Below are 23,063 nucleotides of genomic sequence, written 5' to 3' on the forward strand. Positions count from 1 at the left end.
ATCTTGTTAATGATGACACAACCATATTCTCTTTAATAAATCGTATCTCAAGAACGAATTGAGATACCATCATGAAATACAGAACATTTTAAAGCAAATTTAATGAAGATTTAATGTACCATAAATAATTTCTCATTTTCCATAAACATCGTAGTTATGATTTTTTAAATCCAACTCTGTTTGATTATTATAGATTAATATATAAAATTTAAGAAATCGTATCTCAAGATCGAATTGAGGTAGCAACATGAAATAAAGAACATTTTAAAGCAAATTTAATGTAGATTTAACATATCATAAAGAATTTCTTATTTTCCATAATCATTGTAGTTATGATTTTTTAAAGCTGTGAACAAATCTTTCATGATGAATAATTTTTTGCTTCGATATCTTAAACACTGCTTATCGACCTAATAGTTCACATTATACATGATGTAAATTAAAAAAAGATTACTCGTTTATTTTATATCTATGTAGTTGCAAGTAATTTTATTGCTTATATTAAAGGACACTAAAGGAGCTAGTAAAACTTGGCAATTATAAAATGAAATTTTACCAACTTCCGAAAAATTTCAGCAAGTTTTAATGCAATTTCTTTTGAACTTGTTAAAACAAGTTATCCCCTCAAGATAAAAAACGGGATTCTATTGAATTAAGACCCTGCGTGCTTTCAGATGGAAATGATTTTCGTTTATTACGCTGTGTAAATACATGAAATCGATTTTTGTAGTTGATAAGTCTTTAATAGGATTTTGTGGAATTCCTATTAACTCCTCATCGCCTGATCTTACACCGACGTTGCAGCGAATTATAACGAAATGGGATTTGTTCAACAGGGCGAGTTAATGAACCTATTCTAAACTAGATCTAGCACGATGCAATCTAAGATGCCTTTCAGATATCGTTGTAAGGATTTTGGTTCACTGGGCATGTGCGAATTTGACAATCCATCTCTGTCTGATCTTCATTGCAGCTACATAATTCACAATTTGATGGATTTTCAATGTTATAATCTAAATTTAAACATTGATCTAATGGTTCCCTAAAAATATATAATTAAAATTTCTGTTTTTGAATCAAAATTTACCAGTTTACAAGTGTTTTTCCATCATTTTTTCCGATGATGTACATTGATTTTTATTACAAATCATAAAAGCTCTTATCCCATTTTTTGGACATGTACATTTACGATTACACGTTTTATATATTGTGCTGAAAGGAACGCATTGGATGTCGTTTATTTCCTAAAAATGATATCTAAGAAACGACTGTTACAAAAACAATTTACCTCTAAAACCCCTTCAAGACTTGATATGAAGTAAAACAAAACTGCTATTTTAATCAACAAATTCATTTTTCTTTATCATAAAATACGAAAATAAATTTCGTCTTTATATTTAATATCTTATTGTTTTGTTAACGTTCAATAATGGATTCATAAAGAAATTTAATAGCTGTATTATTAATGGTAGTTACAAGTTTATCGAAATATTTTTTTTTGTTGTTGGTCCGTTTTTTTTTTGATTTTAGAACGTCGACCTGCATTGTTCTTGTTCCAATCGACGCCTAACTATATTGGACAGTGCGCATAATGCCCCGAGAGTGCTCGGAACGTTCGAAACAAAAGCAAAACCCCATCTCCCGCCATCAATTATTGGCAATTGTGTGGCGAACAAATGCACGAACACGAAATTTCGCGAAATGTCTAATAGAACGCGAATGCGAAACGTTAATTGAGGTCCTATTATCATCGTATTCCGCCTTTCCAAAGAGAGACCTTAGAAGCATCTTTATACTACAAGATGTCGTTCCGTTTATATTCGCGGTTGAGGATTGTTAAGTCGATATGTTCTTTCGTGTGGTAGCTTGCTTGTTTGGTCTAGTTTTCTGACAGATCGTTTCGTTCAAATCCGATTGATGCTCTCTGGTAGCAAGCTGTCCGCTATTACCAGCACAAATTGCTTTCGTTGAATACGTAGGATTCGGTATCATTACTCATTGTGTTTCTCTTTTTATGATTTCTATTTTTAAGTAATAATTTTCGTTCTCATTAAATTAAATAATTTCAATATAAAAAAATCTTTAATTTCAAATCAGTTTTCTCGCTCTCATTTTTTATTTTTTTATGTCCATGGCTGAAATCGAAGGATAAGAACAGGATATTGCGATTTCGACTTCGCTGGAGTTGTTGATACCCGACGTTCGAATTTATTTTAGGATCTAAGCTTCTAAAAAAGCTATTTGGTTAGACCTTTGTTAATAAGATTTACGACGGTATTCACATCTTTTCCTTTTGTTAGAGTTTTACAAAAATTAATAAGATCAAGTCCAATTTAAAACATCTCTCTTAGTTTATGAGATACAAATTTTCGAATACAATCTGATGTCGAGATTTAATTCATGTGACTTGAAACATGAACCAAGTGTTCATCAAACGTGCAGACAGAATCAAGTTTTTAGATTAGTGCAGAACAGAGCACTCGATATTGCAAACAGAAGACAAGATGCTGCTGTAGAAGATTACATATCGCTGGTAGATGTCTAGAAACTGCTACTGCAAGACTAGATACTGCAGACGGTTAGATACTGCTGGCAGAATATTAAATATTGCTGATAGAAGTTAGATACTGCTGCAAAAGATAATACACAGCATTAATGCTTTCAGAGGTTTAGATATGTAACTGTAAAGTAACTGTTTGCACTAGATATTTTTTCCAGAATATTTTTGGTTGTAGAATTAATAGTGAAAATAAGGGACAAAGAGGAATATAGTTATGCAAGAACTTTTAACGCCCACTATTTTAAAACCAACAACTCTAAATTCTATTTGCACAATGAAAGCAAAGCCAATAACTCTTCTTAGGAAGTTTATTTTACCGTTTCCGGCGAACTAAAGGAGTTATACCGGCGATATCTGTCAACACTTAAGTATTGATTCAGAGATTTACTAAAATAGTTGACTTGTAGAGAAGAAAATTGTAATGATAATAAAAATGAAATTAAGATTTTACGATTCATCAATACTTTTAATAGAATAGATATCAATCCTCAGTAATTGACATTTTGATCGTATAAACTAGTTTCATTATTTGACCCCATTTTTGATTTAGCATTTAGTCTATCGAAAAATGATCGATTGCAGAGAATTAAGTATACAAGAAGGAAGTTTCATCGTTCATTTTAAATTCTCTATGGAAGGCGTTGTAGATACGCAAATTGGATCGTCTTATATACGTCTCGGAGTCGGACGCAAATTGGATAGATACTCGGGGAATACAAAGTCCCATAGCTTGTCTGTTGCCGTCCATGTAAAACGAATTTCCATCGTCCATTTAATATCGACTATAGTCTCAATCAATCACACGGTGCATTTAACGTAGCAGATTATCTTGCAATATGATCGACTGTTTAATGGGCCTCCATCCATCAGCGATCGTCGATGTGCTGCAAGTTACACGTAAGTCCCGGATATCCGGGGATTCTCGAGGGTCCTTACGTCTTATGTCCCCCCTGTTTCCAAGCAGTTTCGAATATAAGGCGTCCCGCGAATATCGAACCCACGTAGTTCGAATAAAATAGGAAACTTCAGCTTCGTTGTTGTCCTTTTGTGTCTCTTCTGGAAGATCTTTTTACGAACAATTTCTACGGGGCGCAGGACATATTTCTAAAGGGTTATTGAGGCCGGTAACTGCCATTATATTGGAGAACGATGGGACCTTGGCATGGAATTGAAGGGGCAAATGGGTGGGGATCGTTATCGTACCGAATAATGAGATCCGTTCAATTTCATGGCTTTGTAACGCCCAACTCTCATCTTTTCTGCTAAATTTAAGTGGTTTTTATCCCACTTAACACAATTTACCTTTCAATAAAAAAATCAGTTACTCAAAATAAAACGTTGACAGATAAAAAATAGTTTTCCCTTGTAAACATCATTAATCCCGATCAAAAAGGAAAAGCAACGCAGAATAAATCAAGCGAAAGGATGGTCGCAAGATGCGGATTTTGGCGCTGTTGCCAACTTTAGTAGGATCATCAAAAAGACATATAGGCGACATCAGAAAACGTTTAATACCCAAACGTTCCTGAATAAATAGGTTTTCAACATTCGTACAAATTGCGGTATATGTAAAATATAATTTTATATGTTATGTTTTGAAAATATTGAAAATCTCGATATTGAATGGTGTTTATAAAATGAAAGAAACCTTTTTCCTCGAATAAATATTTGAAGAACCTTCGGTTAGCACTGTATTTCACTCCGTGGTCAATTTATAGCCGTGTTATTTACTTCGGATTTAAAGCGTCTCTTGAAATCCTGCCGGATTAATTTATACAGAAAGGGAGATATTTTCTGTTTGTGTATAAAAGCTAAAGCGAGGATCCTGTTTGGTTGTTTTAAGTAAAAAGGAAGGCAAAAACTGGTTCCAATTAGTAGAATTTCGCCGTAATTATTAAACGCTCTATTTAATTATAGAACCTTCTATTTCCCCTTAAATGGAAATTGAGCGAAAATTTAATTAAACAAAACTTACCAAAGGAAAATGTCAAGTTTTTTTAATGATAATACAAAGTCGGCGATTTCATAACTTACATTGATTACTAAGAAATTGTTATCTACTGTGTTATTTAGTTTCGACCAATAAGTGTTTATTTTGTTAATGCATCACTTAATCCAACAACTTTTTATCTTTGGGAATAAAAAATATTGATACTTTACAACATAATAAAAAAAAAGGGATGTTGGTTAAAAAAATTTACTTAGAAAAATATATTGTAATAATTCTCTTGCTCACGGACAAAGACTGAAATACTACGCAGCTTGAAAGAGTAAATAGTGGAAGTCTGTCAAGGCATCCACTATGTAGCAGCACTTGCCTGATATAATATTTAGATAGTAAAATGGTATTTGGTTTAATGAAATTAAACAGGCGTTTGTGTTAAACAATGGAAATTAACAAAATAATGAAAACTACAGCAATGACTAGATAGGTGACGAGTAAGTGTCTTTGGAGAGATAGTTGCAGCTAGGAAGTTTTTACTCTTGGAATAACCCACCAATTCTTAGAGGACAAATTTAGAAGAAATTATGGGATTCCCAGTTTTATCACAGAACCCAAAATAAAACTATATTGAGATGAAACGACACTAAGAAACTGCTTTTAAACATCTAGTACAAATTTCGAAATACTATTTCCAGTAGATTATTTAGAACATTAATAAATTATGAACTTAATAATAAGGCTTACCCATCTAATAAAACTCCTGATATCAAACTTAAAGACTTAAAGATGAGTACGGCAAAAAAACTGAAAGTGGGCCGCTTTATCATGATCTAATAGACACGCGACACGCGCTATACGCAATATTAGTTACTGCTAGTCAACTCAATAAATACTTTACAGCAATTTTAGTTATCTTATCAAAATTGATACCAAAAATTTGAATTTTATTTACAATTCTATTTATACCCCGAACACGTTACATTCAGTAGTCGAAATTCTGCTTTAAATATTACCACAATGGAAAAGTATATTTGAGTTGGCAAAAGTTTGATTCAATACCTGCACCTTTCAGACAACTGGATATGTTGAACCTGGCCCTGATTTTATGTTTCTAGAACTGTATTTAGAGTTCGAGGAATTCGGTCCATTCCCCGAACATGGTCGAACATCTTGTTGTTGCGGTAATTATTCTTCTCTTTACTCACGAATACTACATATGTTACTTTATCAATCTCATATTACTTAAGGATAGATTGCCAAAGGCCATTCAAACAACAAAGCAAATTTTCGAATAGGACTTGTGGAAATAGAATTTCACAAAATGCTAAATATATTCCTGGATTGTGTAATGGTTATTTATATATTAAGGCTGAAATGTTCAATCTTGAGACCGTTTAAAATTAATCACGGCCGAGATATACACAACATTGATGATTTTTTATAGCTATTAACAGAGAACATGTTAATAGGTGGTGAACATAATAAATTAATAGATGAACAAAATATGGTGGTGATATTTTAGTCTTAACAGATTACAATAGATGGCTCGGTGGATAGATAAAAATCATGATTAAAGAAAATCGTATAAGTTGATTATATAGAAAAATGGTTTCTAAATCGAAAAAGAAGAACAAAATTTTATCATATTTATCTTCGTTTTTGAGATATTTGCCTCGAGCGAATATTGATGAATTCAAAATGCAATAACTCAAGAACGAAAGACGATAGGATAAAAAGTTATTCTTTATTTTTGATCTTAAATTTATTTTTGCACCAGAAAAACTACATAACGGTGTTTAACAATTCATCTCAACGAATTAGGAGGTGAAAAATAAAAGATAACCTGAAAATCTTGCAATTTATTCGCTTTTGCGGATGGTGCTCATTAATAATTATCATTAAAGAAAATCGTATAAATTGATTATGTGGAAAAATGATTTCTAAATCGATAAATAAGAATAAAATTTTTTGATATTCACCTTCATTCTTGAGATATTTGCCTATCTCAATTAAGTGTTAACAAAGTCACATTAATAAAGATTTATTTAATAATCCTCTAAAAGTTTGTTTATTTTGAGAACGAATATCATGTTAGTATATCTCAGATCTGAGTTGATGTGAATACATAAACAAACTTTCGTAAAAAAAATAATTAATAACTTTTTTGATTACTTCATTCTGACTTTTTTGAAAATTTAATTGAAATACCAAAATCTGGTTCCAATTAGTATAGAATTCCGTAATTATTAAAGCCTCTATTATAGAGCTTGCTCCATTAAATGAAGTTGAGCGAAAATTTAATTAAACGTGACTTACCGAAGGATAATATAAAAAGAAAATGCAGTCTTACACTACCACGATTAAAAAATAAATTATAAAGTAACCGAAATCGCCTTCGTTAAAACTGAGTCGAACACGCAAACAGAAACCGCTATATCCGGTCGTATCTTTTATTTTTATACTATAAAACCATATGAACCATACAAATCAAACTAAGGTAGCTCGCTTAACGTGTTTGTTGGTTTTTATTATCGTTGTACCTATTTAGTCACTGTGCTAATATTGTTTGGCGGAAATCCAGTATAACGCTAAAGTTGATAACGAGTACTTTATTAATTCAATAAATCATTATCTCAATTAAAATTTTGAATACAAACCGATAATATTCAGTGTATGACAAATCAACGTCGAATCAGTTTGTCGCAATTAGCCCCAGGGTGTTACAGTTATAAATTTGCATCAAATTTGCACGAATTAGTAAAGGCTAATTGACGGAAGTCTGAGGATTTTGTTTATATTCACGCTTCAGCCACGGTTATTGAGTTTCTCAGTTTATTTATTCATTTACACGTCCGTGTCACGTTGGACGTTGACGAATTTCGGATTAAAATAAGGTTATATTCGAATTATACGCGTAATCGAATTTTAATTTGAAATTTTAAAAATAACTTAGCCGAGTTTGAAAATTTTACCTCAATGTTATGGACCCTTTCCATCGCCCGCAGGTGTTTTCGAAGATTTAACACGTCCACGCGTTTACTATGGAAATTTTCGCACGTTTTTCGGATAAACGTTATTTATAAGCTCGATTTCACTCCAACGATTTATTTGGAAGTTTGTGAGTTATCTATCAGAATTTGAAACACAAATTTATTTTGGTAATTGATTCAAATTTATTATAAATAGTAGGATTCGATTTGATTTTATGAAGCAACAAGTAAAGTGAATTAGATTTAACCAATCCTATAAATAAACAAACCCTAATTTTTTTTAAATTTTTCCATCTATCACATCGTGGGATAACTCGTTATTACATTTTGACTAATGCGATTTGTATAAATAATAAACCTATTAATCGGCTCAAACGATCCCGCTGTGTGCAGACGAAACAGAATTTCCATCATAAATTAAACTAGCCAGTTTACGTATTTATAACCGAAACGTGTGCGAAATAATCGCAAGTAAAATATTCGCGGGGTAGTAATAAAACCCCGGGATTTATTCGATTTAAAATCGGGAGTGGTAATATTTGCATTAATTTTGAAAGGATGACGGTGCTAAAACGATACGAGAACATTATTGCAGTTATGATTATCATTATCGTTCTGCGTTGAATAGGGGTTTCTGCCGAATTGGTAAATTTGCCTGGAGGTCGATAAGATCGTACTAAGTTTCTAGGCGTGAGTTAGCGTTGTTTAACTTCCCGTTACGATCGTAGGAATTTGTGTGTTCGGTTCGCACCATGATTAGTTAAAGTTCGACCATCAATAATTGGCAATAGTCTGTTGAAGCCGATCACAATTTCTGTTACAACCATTTATACCACTACAAATCCCTTTCGCAATACAAGAGCGCGATAACTCTTTATACTCGGTTTGATTTATGAACATATTTCATTTCATCCTGACATTGATGACTGATTCAATGATATTGAGTGAATCATATCAAGAATTATTAACTTCAAACGAACACGTTCTAGTTAATTACAGGGGTATTATAAATCTCTTAATATTTACATTTAAAAGCCATTATTCCTTTAACTTGTGATTATTTTGAAAAAACATCAAAGTCAGTTTACTCACTTCGCTCTGTTTTGTTGTTGAACTTCCTTCGTTCCAAGATATAAGATTTAATTAATTAACCACGCCTATGTAGTCTTTAGAAATGTTGAGAATATTAATTAATCCTCCTCAATCTTTAGATAAAGCCTAGAGGACCGTAATAACTAAATATTCTCGTTGCAGTATTCTTGGGGTTCATTTAACCATCCCTGTTTATAGGAGTTTATGTACCGTGCATCCTTCCGGTACGTTAATCTTAGAAGGATAAGTTTTATTCGCATATTAGATTATTCTTGGACTTTTTACGATAAACATTGGGACGTTACATCAGGATTAACGTCAATGTGATGCTGGAACGTGCAGAACTCTAAACAAACGAATACTAAACGGTTTATATTCTAGAAATAACTTTCGTTTTTTTGTGTGCGATTTGGATACTTATAGGATTTTTAGAAAGCTTCAATTCGGTGTAATTCACATATTTTCTTAAACATATTTTTATTAACTCAAAATATTTCTTTTAATATATTCTTTCAATCAAGTGGAACCAAATATCAGTGACTGTAGAAACAAATGTTTCAATATTATAATATTATAATTCGAAGAGACCGAGGCGCTACAATTGAAACCATATCAATGCAATATTGGACCTAGAGATCACTTGCAACCTCAGGATATCTTAAATTGACAAATATCTTTTAAGAAACTTTTTTACAATTAAAGATTATTATTTTCGTATAAAGTAGGAATATTTGTTCTGAAAAATAAAAATTGAAAACATCTTGAGATGTAGGTAATGTATGAAATAAGTAGAAGATTTACGAGATCTTCTTTACGGCGTAACATGCAAAAGCTCTATGATATGCGAGAATGATTTAAAACTTAATCCGGTGCATTTGACGGGTTAAATTTTGACCTCTAAGCTTTTGGAATCTCACGGAGCACGACGATTGTTGGCTCAAAGGCGATATTGTCTCTTGTTCGCTTTAATCGGTTGAGATTGCTTATTGTCCTTGCGTAAACCGCGACGTTATTATCCTGCGTTAAGGAATTTACATAACAATGTAACTAGAATGTGGTCGAATGATATAGGTGAATCTACTAGACGGTTTTAATAATTGATGAGGTTGGTTCCATAGTCGGACTCAATAGAAAAACGTATATTTCATCCGCTTCTAATCGATATCGTACACAGGACATGCATTATTCATTTTTAATCTCTTCCATCCTTCCGGGTTTCTCAGCGATTCCTTGAAATTCATATCGCCGAGACCGATCTAGATATTTCTTTGTGTTTACTCGGTGAATGGGGAATGGAACCGCATAGCTTCGATAACTTTAAAAACTTGAGAATTTCCAGCAATTAGTGCTTCGATATGGAAATTTGAACTTGTGTTGTAAATAGGCATGTTTATGTATCAGGAACTTAGTTGGGCCCGGATCACTAAGTTTACCTTTCAAGCAACCACCTTCGACCCTTGTAACTTAAATCAAGTTTGGGAGAGATCTGAAACGTATCAGATTATAACCCGGGTCCAATATAATTGTCGGCTAACTAATTCCCTTTATAAACCTAAATAATTAATGAAAACCACAACAAAATATTAACCGGGAAACTGTAATTGCCCCCTTTGAGCAATCAACGCTGTTCATAGGACAAGAATGTTTGCATATTAATACAACAATTATCGAGTGAATTTAAAAATAAAAGATTATTACCAAGTTTGTTCATAAACCATTAAAAAATACAACGGTTCATAAAAAATTGTAGCGCAATAAATTAATATATTTAGCTTTCTTTGAATCGTAACACGTGTTTATTATGTGCACATCGTAAAATTTATCGTGATATGAAATATTTAAACTTCCATTAGTTAAATCAAATATTATAAAACTTAATAAAAAAAATTTCAAAATATCACTCGCGGTCATAAAATAGGTTTCGCGTTCCGGAATAGAGTTGGTTTCCACGTGTGTTTATACCGCGAGGAATATAAAGGGACCATTTAATATGAAAGCACCGTAAAGTTTAGAGGATTTCCCTATATAAAAGCGGCGCCAGTCCAAAATGTGAGTGGATATTGAAATCTTATTTACGAAACGAGCGCCGGGGCCTGCCTATTTATAATAAACATCGAACGCTCGTGTTTTCCACAGGGCAAATAATATTTTCTATAGACCGGAAGGTTAAGTTTATTCAGATAATGAATACGTATTAAAATTTATGTTTGAGGATTTCAATTACGATGAATATGGTGCAATTTTTTGGTTAATTACGAAGGTTTTGCAACGAGTAAATAAATTAACTCGTCAAATGACCGCGTTGGTTCCAGGAAACCAGTTAAGGATCGAGTGGTTTGATTAGAGACCTGCCAAAAACCGCCCTCCGCTAAGAGCGAGAGCAGGAAATCAATTTAAACTTCCTGCCGGGCCCATTATGCCCCAGGAATGGGAATAAGCCCTCCGGATTGCGATTCTGACTCAAAACGTCCTCCGTTGCGAGTTGACGTGTTTACTTAAGCTTTAGGAAACTCTCCCCTCATCTCCCGAAAATAATGAGGAAATGACTAAGGAGAATTCTTTTTTTATTTTCACTTAAAAATCATTTTTATCCTTCTTATCCTTGCGATTTGTTTACTTACAATTAGCGTTTTATACCGAAAAAAAGAAATGAAGTAGATTTTTTGTAAAAAAAAGTAAGGGTAAAGGGAGTATCTATATACATTTATTTAACCCTATTTGATCGGGTCCGCAATCCAAAATAAACAGTAAAATAAAACTCAAGAAACCGTCGCGCTTTGATCTCCGCATCAAAGTGGAGTTCGTCCAGATATAAGGCTCCATTGAAAATTTTAGGACGACAAAACCATGAGAATTTAATGGATCGTTCACCACAAAAAAAAATTAAAAATAAACGACCTCTTTACTTTATTTTCTTTTAATAGTTTTAAGAGGCAAACTTAACGACAATCAAATTAATAGCAACAATTTATTTCGAGAATCAAAATATTTTCGGATCCACTTTGATTTATGTTCTGTTATAAATTTACAATGAATTTCTGACAACTAATAAATTAATTTCATACAAAAACAAAGTCTTAGTTACTAATCGTTAATTCTGTAATAAAATTACCTTATCTCCTATTGAAATTTACATCATAACTTGAAAAAATTTCCACTTATAACACATTCAACTGAAAATAACTTTTAAAACTTTCACTGTAAAACTTTTTGTTCCCAATGTCAGACCGTAATTTTTTGATCGTTCGTGCAATGCGTGCCGGTTGCCACTGAACCGAGCGAATTTTAGGCCGTTTCTGTTCATAAGGTGCTAATTTCGGAACGCATTTCCACGCGAGGTGTCGTTTCTAAAAATAAGCTGAGGTTATTTGAAGATAAGTCTACGTGGAATTCCCATCGTTTTTTATAATTTGGATTCTCCGATAATAAATCATAAAACCATGTTGAATGAAACAGTGCCCCCGGTGTTTAGATAAGATTTATCAACAACTCAACATAGATTTAACACCCGGGGATTATGAGTAAACATTTTTCTTTATCGGTTATTATCAAAGCGTGTTAATAATTTTTTTATTAAAAATATTAAAAAATAACAACACGACAGGATGTTTGAATAAGTACTTTAAATAACACACACACATTTGAGTTCTTTTCAACATCCATCAATCACCGTTCTGAAATAACATGATACCTGAAGCATCTTTGTGCGGATAGGAGTCATACATCAATTATTAGCTGTCTGAAAAGAGTCATAACGAACTACAACGAGTTCCATTTCGTTTCTACACCGCGAAATCGATACATATTCACGGATTTTCCGAAGCGTGAAATTTTGTCCCAATAAATTCCGAATTAATGGCCGAACAAACATATAAAACCGGCGTATTAATTAATACATCGGTAATTTTAGAGTCGCAAACCAGGGATGTGTACTCGGAATTAAATACACACCATCATTATTTATTACGATTTTATCCGAAATATTTTGCAGATTTACGGGAAATTATCAGTAGATAGTTTTATGTTTTGTTTTAAATCAGTTCTAGTTTAATTATTTTCCGGTGTCAAGTTGGAGCGAGTATAGCTGCGTGTCGTTTTTTGCGTAGTTAGATTGGTTTGGGACCGAATCGAGAGAAAAATTGAGTTACAGTTGGAAATAAACTTTGAAATATAAACAGCAAAAATAAAGGAGAATAGAGCCGTTAAGGTCAATCGATTAGAAAAACCACCTGAATCACAATAGATGTAACAAAATAAAGCAACAAGATTCCTCTTTTAAATGATATATGACACTTCATGATATCACTTCAACTTTTGTTTCAAAAACATTTTTTGTAGGTTGCAATTTAGATAATAACTAACGTTACAAAAGAGATCCGTCAAATTTCAAAAAAATCGATTTATGCTGAATTTGGCATGCTGAATTACAATAGATATATCAAAATAAAACAACAAGATTCCTCTTTCAAATCATATATGCCACGTCATCATATCATTTCAAATTTTGTAGATTGCAATTTAAATCGTAACTTAAGAAAAGAATTGACAAATTAAAAAAAAAAACGTGTTGGGCTGAATTTGGGGTGTTGAGTCACAAATTTTATATCAAAGTTAAGCAAAAAGTGTCCTCTTTCAAATTATATACAATACTTTACCATATCATTTCAACTATTGTTAAAAAAAAAGATTTTTGTACATAACAATTTAGATTACAACCTAAGTTCAGAAAAAATTTGTCAAAATTGAAAAAATCGGTTTGGGATAAATTTGCGATGCTGAATCATAGTAGCTATATCAAAATAAAGCAAAAGATGTCCTCTTTCAAATGATATATAGTACATATACATATAACACTTCAGCTTTACGTATCATTTCAGCTTTTTAATCTTTTTGCTTGTTTATGACGCAATAAAATAAGGAAATTCTTAGATTCCAATGCTCTGGTAAGCGAGAATCAATAAAAATCGTAAATTGAGGTTAAACCATTTGAAAACGTTTTAAGGATATTTTTTAAACCTTTAGAGAGAAAAAAAAAGAAAGAGAACAATTCCCATTTCTTCGAGAGACACAAACAAAGCGTAACAAACCAATTGCCTCTTTAAGAAAAAGACTTTCTCAGGCAATTCAATCGAAGGGTTTTAAGGAAATTGCGTATTAAGACCTGTTGGAGGGGGGGTAATGTGTGCGAACTTCGTTACACCCCAGTATTTCCCCCCGTTTCAGTTCGCTCCGCGTTCTCCGTCCGCTAATGTTCGTCTTTAACAATGCATTATTTGCCGTCCTCTTGAGGCGGATGCCTTCGAAAACGAAAGAGAAAGGAACGCTCCTCGTTTCGATAAAATGGAATTTAAATTCTTAATGACACGCTCGAAATTTCCTGCGATTTATTATGCAAATTACCCCGGCGGTTCGCTCATTACCCGTTGAAATTCCAAAATTTTAACGGATACCGGGTTGCTGAAATTTCAAATATTCCCAAAATGTTTCCGGGGAAACGAGATCACGTATATAGTATACGTTGTGCAATGCTCCTAGGGTTTATTAAATAGTAAGTGTTGGTCACCACAATGTTGTAAATTTTCAAGGAACGTTTTCGTGTCTGCATCGGCTTACATAAAACATTTTATTTCATGGTTTTAGTTTTGAGATGTAAAAAACTAATAAAATGGGTTTAATGAATCCAAGAAATTTGCAGAACAGTATTTTTGCATTTTCAATGTGGCTTTCTCTGGTAATTAAGGAACAAGTAAAACGAATGACAAATGTGTCACCTTTGCTCTAATATTCCTCAAGGAATCTATTGATATCTATAAATCTTCATAGTTTCTTTATTTGTACCCTATAAATTATCATTTCTTATATAGATATTGATCTATATCTTGTGTATAATAATAGGATAACCATTATAACTAGCTAGCTATAATAAATCAAAATCAATGATCCTAACATCTCTAATGGGGTATGTGTTCTGTCAATAAAAGAGCGAAACTCAGGAAGTTTATGATTGTTTGGGTGAATAATGGAGTCAATCAAGCGTTAAATTACGTTTATGTTTATTAACTTTGCGTAATTCAAAATTAAATTTAACTTTTACAATACTTTACATCTTCAATCGCCGATGTCAACAAAGTTAATGAACAAGGGAAGACCAGTTGTCGACAAAAAAAAAGTAATTATAACAAGAAAAAAGGGTCCCCGATCCAATTCAAACCGTTGATAGAGAAGGGAAAAGTCACCTTCAGGTGGTAGACTAGAGGCTTCCTAATTAGAGTCGGGATTAAGGTCGTGAAATATGACGCCGCACTGGGTCGTAGAGTCGAGGACGAAGAAGAGAGTGCAAAAAGGTACCTACCTACGCAAACGGGAAGGGGAAGAGCGAGATAAAAACGCCAATTGCGTTTACTAACAGCGCGAGCTCTTCGCCACGGACTTAATTAAATCCATCGCTGGCGACTGCCAACTGGTAGATGCTCATTCCTCAAGTACTCAATCGTGGGGTCGGTTAAAAAATGTCCACGGTAAGTGTTTATTTAAAATTTTTCAAGCGTTTTGAGGGTTTATTTAAAACTAGCCGTGGTTTCACTGAAATCGGAACCGTGTAAAATTAAAGCTGAAAATACTTGAACGTTTTTATTCTATTATATTAAAAAATACGTTAATAAGTAATAGTTTATTATACTTTGGATTTGCGTATTGCTTGTGATATTGGTTGCATACTTGCAATGATGACTTCGGGTACGATAATTAATTAAGACACTGTATATATTACAAAAAGATTTTTCTCTAAGGAAGTAATAGAGAACTGTAACGCTTATGTAACCAATTCACGGCCAAATTGCTGACTTGTTCTTGAGTTTAATCCCTTCTCTATCCCTTTCTGTGTAGGAGCAAAGTCTCAACGTGCATTGCTGAAAGGCAGAAAAGAGAATTCCAAGGAATAAGGCGTCTCTAGCCAGTTGAAAGGCAAGAACACCTGAGGGGGCTGCATAGGGCCATCTGTCGACGAAAATTGCATTTTCAGACATTTCGTACATTTTGCCACAGAAGATCGCCGCGAAGTCTTTTCCTACTCGGATACACGTACTACACTCTAAATAAAAAATTGAAAAATAAGATTATCGTGTACGTGATTCAAAGACATAGGTTATAAAGGGCACTATACATTTCAGTTAACGTCGAAGACGTCGTTTATCGGATCATTAATCACGGTTGATTTTTGAACGTACAATCGATGAGGTTTTGGGGACAAATCTCGACCTAAATTCTCTCTAGTGAGACGTGTTCAAGATGTCCTTCTATACAGTCCTCCCTATAATCACCACGCAAGAGTTAATTGTTCCTGTGTACCAGTTCATCACTGGCACGCATTAATCACTTGGGTACCGGGCAACGGGCAAACTTCGCCCGGAAAACAAACATAATGGAGAATGCCGCTTGCTCCGCAATCAAACGAATCTCGCGATCAATATTGACCCACCAATTAACTAAAATTATAATTTTACAACGAGACTTAGTGTTAATTGAAGTTTATTTAGGTGGACGTTACACGATCTTCCGGATCGTAAATATCTACAAACTCGGGGATCAGAAACCGACAATCCGACCTAAAATAATCGATTTTCATTTTCTCCAACATCGTTTCACCGAACCCAATCAAAAGGCTTTGGGGATCAAAGGGTACAAGTATAACGCTTGGTTTGTTTGCTAACAATATTATATTTTTATGTTTTTATTTATTAATAAGATATCGTCAGAGTGCTCTCAGTCTGCGTAATTCTCAGCTGAATAGATATAGGAAAATCTGATGGTTGATCTGCATTTGAAACACGTACTTCGTCCTGGGCAAACAAGACTGTGGACTCCGGGGATATTCTTGGTGTCCAATTTGCCGGATTTACCCTTTCACAAATGGATACAAAGATATTTGTAACATTCTTTGGGTTGTATATCATTAACAAATCGTGATAAATCTAAAATGTTATTTATTCACGGTTTATTTACCGAACTGTCGGAAACATGTCAACTATTGGGTACATCCGGAGCTATTTTTTGTTTAATTTTCGTTTTCTACTCGAATGTGTCGATATTCGTTTCGAGCTCGTTCACGTTGTCGTGTACGTTTTCGATTGTTTACACGGATGTTTATGGATGGAACTCGAGCCTTTTTTATTTTTTTTCCCATTGAACCATTGCAGATCGAAAGAAGTCATACGAACTGTCACAGACAAATTTTTAAAATTCAATTTGCGAAAATCACCAAATTTGTGCTTGAAAAATCTCAACTGATTTATTAAATGTACTTTTATAAATCTTAACATAGTCTTTTATTAATCGTGTACTTGTAAATTAATAGTGTTAAAAACTGGGTTAACTTTTTAGATTAAATTCAGCTGAAAAACGATCGAGCCACGATCAAAAAGAACATACTTAAAGAACTTGGTGTGCAAAAAATTTGCATAATCTTTAACCGAAACTGAACGACTAAGGGATTAAAACGGAGAATATCGACTCCTCCATAAATGCAGAGAGGACATCCACCCCACCCCCAAACACTATGCTATCTCCATCATCCACGCGGTTCACGGTGGTCTGAACTTTATTAGAATTTAATCAGCGAAAATTAGTACTAATTATCACCGACGCGACGTTATTAGCTTTTGATTCAATTATGATTAAAACGTATGATTATAATCGATATTAAATAAATTCATCCCTATATAGTCCACATCCTTCTTTATCAAAATCTATTCTATCTAAATAATTCTATTGGGTGTTTCCGAATTTATTACATTTGAAAGTTATTCCAAGCGCAAATTCGGCCTTACACGGCAACTGCATTAGAAAGCGTCTTTCATGTCCGAAAACCTTACACACACGAGGTTTCAGGTTCGCATTCTGATTCACCCGCACGTCCCTTAACTCATTGTCCAAGGGTATAAAGCAATCCGATCACGCGATAGGCGCTGCGGGGGTTTGACTCGAACGAGAACTCCAAAGCTCCAAGTTTGTAGTTTTTAAGTTCTTTGTGTGCACTCTTTGGCCAGCGGACGTTCAAAATATCGATTCTCTTTTTAGGTACTATAAAATTTAATTTATCGATGACCAAAGTAATTTATAACAATAATTAATCCTCATCAAACTAGAGATTTTAAGAACCTACATCTTGCGCTTAATTGGCAACATCGGGAAGTAATCCGCAACCCACGAGACAAGAAGTAAGTAATCCTAAGATTAGTTGAAATGGATTCAAGAACTTTAAAGACGTATAGATCCATCAAAATCCCGAGGACGAATGTTTGCAAGATTGGAAACAGGAATTCCCTTTAGTAATTAAGCAATGTGTTAGAAGTAATTAGTGTTGCATACTTGTTTAAGAAATTTCATTAGTGAACACTGCTTAAAACTTGAATATTTGAGCGAACGACTAACCGAAGGATGAACAGAATTAAAGCTCTCAAAGATTTGGGTTGGTGTTAAACAAGGGAATAAATAAGAAGCGGAGAAACTGTTACCTGCTGAAGAAATGTTGGAATTAGCTACGTTGTTTTAATTGCTCCAATCAGCAAATCTGTACAATCAAATCTGTCGACGAAATGTCTGAAAAGAGTGCATGGTCTACGACTAGGAGGGAAGCGCTGCGTTGAGAAGGATTAATAAAATAGTCTAGGTGCAATAAATTAAAATAATTAATGAAATATTTTAATAAGAAATGTGAAAATATTTAATATTCTTGGTTCAAAATTATTAATAAACTTCGAATAAGAATTCGCAAGTTACAATGTTACTTTTGACACGTTGATGATAAAGTTTTCGGTTTTAACTTTGAAGCGACTAAATATTAAAGCGACTCTATATAACATCACAACTTCAAAGTTTCATTCCATCTTTAAAACTGGAGTTGTCGTCACGCTAAGATGTCACTAAGATATTTGAATGTCTAAATAACTTATTTGAAGTGTAAGTAAAGATAAAGTATACAAGAACTGTTACAAGAGTTTGTTGTATAAATGACCCTAATTTTAATTACATTTGCTACTGCAGCGATTATCAAAATAAGCAATTAATGTTTATTTAATCAACGATTTCGATGATGTTATGTGTAAATTATTAGTGCTTTCGTTAGTTCGGGAAGTATGATAGAAGTATATATGAGTGAGAACGAGAATTAACATGTGGCGTCAAAAATAATAACTCGTATCTTGTTTATTGCATGTTTTGTAGTTTTAAGGGTGTAGTTTTGTGAAAAATCAGATTTGGACATAGTACTTTTATTAATAAAATAACAAATTCGTTGTTATATTTTTTATTATACATAAAATTTTTACTCAATTCTATAGGATTGTTATAAAAATAAACAATCAAAACTATCCCGTTTATTATTTACAATATGATTTTCCATATGCGTTCAATAATTGCTTCGATGCAGTAGATTTTTCATTAACTAACAAATTCAATCAGTGCCCACCCCTTGAAATATTCAGTTATTCGTTTCAAAACGAGTTGCAACAAGATCAGGGATGGAGAGATTTTTGTTGCTCCCCTGAAAAGGAACGCGTTCAAAGCTTAAGGAAAATCTCTCGCTTCGTCCAAGATTTTAATAAAAACTGGGGCCGAGCACCCCCATTTTCTTTCATTTCCAACGTGCTCCTCTGGCTTCCGGAATTTATTTATTGATTTTCTGTTATGAGCTTAATGCCGCGTTAAAGGAATATCGTCAATCTTTTCTTCAGTTATTTCCGGTTTTTGATTATTAAGGTTATTAAATTTTGTTTAATTTTTCGGAAAACTGGGAGTCAGTTAATAGAGGAAGCTATCCATCATCTGCGAGGTGTGGTTTTGAAAGAAAACTTCATCGATTCCATCTAGATTTTTAAACAAGAAGTAAAAGTAAAAAGATATAAAAAAAATACGAAAGATAGATAGTGGGTTCTGAAACATTGGGGATTTAAAAAGCACCTTGTTGAATCACTAATGGAGAAGCCACGTTGCATTTTGGTACAATGGAAGGGCGGAACTTGGCGATTGGTCACATAAATTCGCGAGTCGATTCGCTATTTTTCCTATTTTTCTTTTACCGATTTAACCACATCCGTGTGTTTACCCGCTCTCAGAGAATTTGCATACAACGTGGGACTCGTGGGGGGTGGTAAATCCGTTGGGTGGTGGAATCGTGAAACTCCACTCGTCGGGATTTGATAAAATTCTACCGGAAAGCTGGATCTTTTACTAAAATGGAATAATAAATAAAATCCAAATATGATAGTTGTGTTTAATTTTTAATTCCACTTGATAAATTATAATCCGTTTAGATGGTTTAGTTAATACTAAAGATTAAAATGTAATCCTTTTGGCTATTGTACTCAACTTAACTTCATCAACGTTGGAAACTAATTATTCCACACGAGTAATTTAACAAAACATGTTTAACTCCCAAGAACCACGTTGAAATTAAATTTTCACACGGGCAAGTTTATAATATTAATTTAGCAATAAATTAAAGTTACGATCCATTTCCACGGTCCCAAACTAAAATAGGTCACTTGTTTTCTCCCTAAAACACTTTAAAAGAACCTAACTACCAATTCCATTTCTCGTACAAACGTTTTAAAAGAAAAAATCGCTAACATGTAGAACTAATGTGTAGTTGTTAGAAACTAATAGAGAATACCGGGGGTTGGTTTTGTTGTTGGGTAACGTTTCTTACCTTAACCACCAAAACCTAACCCTAAACTTCAAAGCGACCTCGCAATAACAGGCAACTTTGGAGCTTAGTGGAATTTTTTGCAATTCGTTGTAATGTAAAGTGGTGCTTTGGGTGTGAATATATATAAAAAAAATTCAACCGTTGTCGGACATCAAAGCATCTTTCATTGTAAATTCTCTCTGTTTTCAGCTTTAAAAGCATTACAATTTAGTTACACTCTAAAACCGACTTTTTTAACAAAAAATCAAATCACTCGATTTAATACAAATTTAAGATAAGTCACGTTTCAGTTAAACTCTATGTTTACTTATTTTTTCTTCTTGTTTATTTCTCCTTCTCCCGTTTACGTAAGCATTTGAAAGCTTTTCAAAGCTTGCGAAAGCTAGCGTACCAACGCCTTTGCAAAGAGATTAACAGCGATTGCGGTTTGTCCACAAACAGGATTACAGGATCAGAGGCGTTGGCCGCAAAGAGAACGATTAACTCGAAGAGTAAATCGTTCGGAGTCGGTAAAGAGCATACAAGTCACCATCGAGAGAGGACCATAAAATTCAATCGATTCACTTTAATACGATTGACTAACGCTGAAATACACGTAGATTTTTTATGCGTTTTGACTTTTTATACAAAATAACTTTGTCAGGTCGATTTGTAAAAATTTCGGTGTCCTTTAGTATTTATACACCACTCACTGGAAAAAGTAAAACGGATTATGTGAGTATTAAAAAAGAAATTGTTTACAATCGTGTAATGTTAATTTAAATTAGCCCTATAGTTCAACATGACCTGCCAAATCGGACATTTCCATTTTACATATTTAGCAGTGTTAAAAATTTTAGTTGCATTTCGAACACGGACAGCTTATTAACAATTTAACATCAATGTATAAGCACTTTTTGGTTATTTCGGCGGAGTAATATATAAAAGCTAGTTATCAAAAATTCGCTGAAATTAAGCTCCAATGAATTAATCCATATATATCTGTATATCCACAAATTGAAATAATTTGTATTGTAAAGTTGAATATGAAGTTTTTCTATAGAGCTTAAAATCTGGTCCCATTAAAGCTGTGTGACGTATCTATACATAGATATAGCTGGTTTTGTAATAAAAATAAATGTAACGGCTGGATTTTGGTACAATTTCGCTTTGATTGGGCGTTGTTGTCAAAATACCAACGCAATGAAAGCGCCAAACAATGCCCAAATAAAGCTGTACGGCATTATTATTGTTCGCGTTTAAACTGTAACAGTTTTCAATGTTACTGTTTTAGTGTATTTCAACCCATTTCGATGTTATTTGATTATTTTAAATTCGTTTAGATTAAATTACACCAAAGAGAAAAGTTTCTTTTTGTCATTCAAGCGATGGTATTCAAATGAAACTTTTGGATCTTGTGTATATCACACCGGCGGCATCCTGTCAATAAACTAACACGAAAGGAGAGAAGCTTTGGAAGTCTCGTTTCAGCAGAGGTTTGGTATCAAAAAGTTTGGTGCTCTTTCAAAGAGTTTCAACGAAGTTTCCTGGAGTGAGTTAGTTCCGAAGCTATTAAGTTCAATCCTTACTACTATTACTAATTTGTTTAAAAGAGCAGTGACGTATTAAATTTAATATTAATGAAAAGATTGAACCGTTGATTAAGGAAAGTTTAATTTAAAAAAATTTCTAGAGTTATGGGCACAGAATTAAACAAGTATCTGTTTTTAGAGAGGGTAGAAATTTCAACTGTTGTAAATTGAAAATTTTCGACCGTTCACAAGTCACGTTTTTCACCATGTTTCAGAGAAACACTTCAAGCGCTATCCTGCATATTAAAACCGGCTTTCGCTTTTCCCCTTGGTAATTTATATGGAAATTGCGGTTATGTACCCCTAAAAAAAGTTATTATAAACGTTAAAACTGTTTAGCTTTTTATAAAACGCATCACACAAACAATAATTATCAAAAATTCATACATTTTAAAAAGCTATCTTTTTTACTACTTTTTGATAGCAGTAAAACAATGAAGTGTATTTTTTATATTCTAACAAACTTTCAGTTCCGACTCCACATCTAAAGAGAAAGCTTTGCACACAAATCAACCTTTCAGACTCTCCCAAAGTCTCCGCAAGAGGTTCTTGTAGTCGTCGCCTCTTCAAGCCTTTCAGACTCTTTAACATTCAAAGTGCGTGCAAGCAAACGTTTGAACTCTCCTTTAATTAAATTTATTCGGAAGTCGTCCCCACGAAAATCAATTGACGGATGGTGTAGTTGTTTTAATAAAAAAAAGTTAAAAAAAATCATTGTTAAAGTTAAAATAAAATAGTACTCAAAATACGATTAGAAAAATAGTGAAAAAGTTTAATTGTCTCAACTTAATAATCTTTAATTTCTATATTTGGTTTCTAAGATAATCATTCGGATATAAAATTGTGTAAAGTTAATAAGGACTCTTTCAAGTATAAAAGGTTTTAAAGTTTTTCTTCAAATGGGTCAAGTATATATTCCAAATATCCCCATAAAGAGTTCGCTAACCACTGTATAAATTAAGAGAGGAAATGTAATATTTGAGCCACTTCCTCGGTAACAGGGTTACATTGGCTTTTAATGATAAATTGGTTCTAAAAAACTAAACGTTTACTTATTACTTTATAAAACCGTTATTACAGCTTCGGCTTCTAAGTAGGAGTAAGAGTAGTGGTACAGAATAACCAGAAGTGACACTGGCGGTATCCCGCCAAATCTTTACCACCAATAGCAGCATACCTTTTGAACTCGCTATATGGCAGC

The 23,063-nt window shown here is 33.2% G+C and overlaps 1 protein-coding gene across 4 annotated transcripts in view; it reads right to left on the bottom strand.

Annotated features, from left to right (window-relative positions):
* The window catches only part of LOC111428473 (Octopamine-Tyramine receptor), a 35,392-nt gene that overhangs the window by 7,298 nt on the left and 5,031 nt on the right, over nt 1-23,063 (bottom strand). The window contains exon 1 of one of the 4 annotated variants that reach the window (XM_023064002.2): nt 11,700-11,862. The exons of 1 other annotated variant lie outside the window; for it this stretch is intronic. The gene's annotated coding sequence lies outside the window, so the exon portion shown is untranslated. Of the gene's footprint in view, nt 1-5,249; nt 5,370-6,821; nt 6,953-11,699; nt 11,863-23,063 lie in introns of those variants that run through there. 2 more of the 4 variants (XM_023064005.2, XM_023064004.2) reach the window with 2 other exon arrangements.

Source organism: Onthophagus taurus, chromosome 10, assembly GCF_036711975.1.
Source record: "Onthophagus taurus isolate NC chromosome 10, IU_Otau_3.0, whole genome shotgun sequence".
NCBI classification, from domain to species: Eukaryota; Metazoa; Arthropoda; class Insecta; order Coleoptera; family Scarabaeidae; genus Onthophagus; species Onthophagus taurus.